Genomic DNA, 1,392 nt, shown 5'->3' on the forward strand with positions numbered 1-1,392 from the left:
ATTGTGCCGTATATTGTATTATAATAAAAATATGCTATACGAGTTTTTTTTATTTTGATATTGAGCATTTTAAAATATCATTATATCAACCCACTACCGGCCCACTACAGAAGGGGTTAAGGCCGTAGTCCACCACGCTGGCCCAGTGCGGATAGGTGGCATCCACACACCTTGAGAACCACACCATGAGAACATTATGGAGAACTCTCAGGCATGTAGGTTTCCTCACGAGGTTTCCTTGAAGCAAGTTTTAATATAACAAAGAATAAATATTTAAATTTTAAAGAAGATAATTCCATATTCAAATCAGGAAAATGAGTGATTTTTATTTGTACTTTGAAGATGAGTCTAATGAAGAAATTCGCTACATTTTAAAATTTTACTATAAAAAAGGTAAAAATGCAACGCAAGCCGCGAATAAAATTTGCGATGTTTATGTACCTAGTGCAGCGTCTGTGAGAGTAGAACAAATTTGGTTTAAGCGTTTTCAATCTGGAAATTTTGATGTCAAAGATGCACGTCGCTCTGGTGTTACGGATAGAATGGATGCCATTTTTTAAAAAGTGGAGCAAGATCGGCATACCAGTAGTTACAACGTAGCTGAAGAACTGCGAATTGACAACAAATCAGTTAGACCACAACTACATTATTCAATATGAGTTGTTACCTCCAGGCAGGACCATCGATTCTGAACTCTACTGCGAATAACTGATGAGATTAAAGCAAGGAGTTGAGAGAAAGCGGCCGGAATTAATAAACAGAAGGGATGTGATTTTTCATCATGATAACGCTAGACCTCACACATCTTTAGCTACTCAGCAAAAATTAAGAGAGTTTGGCTGGGACGTGTTAATGCATCCGCCGTATAGTCCTGACCTTGGACCTTCAGAATTCCACCTATTTCGGTCTCTTCAGAATTCTTTAGGCAGTGCCAGGTTAACATCACGAGAGGACTGCCAAAACTACTTGACGCAGTTTTTTGACCAGAAGCCCCAAAATTTCTATAGCAATGGGATTATATCCCTACCAACAAGATGGCAAAAAGTTATCGAACAAAATGATACCTAAATACTCTAGTTAAATGTAAAATAAACTATATTAAAAATGTTTTGAATTTTCTTAAAAAGTGCAAAGAAACTGTTTCCCCAACCTAATAATAATCCTGAGATTATAATAATAAAAAAAAAATTGCATTAGTTAAAACAAGACTAAGTTAGTAAGTTATTTGGTGTGAAAAGTGTGCCCATCCAGTGATGCAGAAATGGATTTACTTGCTTTTCTGATAACGCATTCAGAATACCGTTGGGGTTCCGTGCATTCTGCTCATCACTGATGCTGCTCTTTATCTCATAGTACCATAGGAATCATCGGTTCGAGCTTCGGAACATCATC

The sequence above is a fragment of the Pararge aegeria genome, chromosome 10 (genome assembly GCF_905163445.1).
Source record: "Pararge aegeria chromosome 10, ilParAegt1.1, whole genome shotgun sequence".
Classification (NCBI taxonomy): Eukaryota; Metazoa; Arthropoda; class Insecta; order Lepidoptera; family Nymphalidae; genus Pararge; species Pararge aegeria.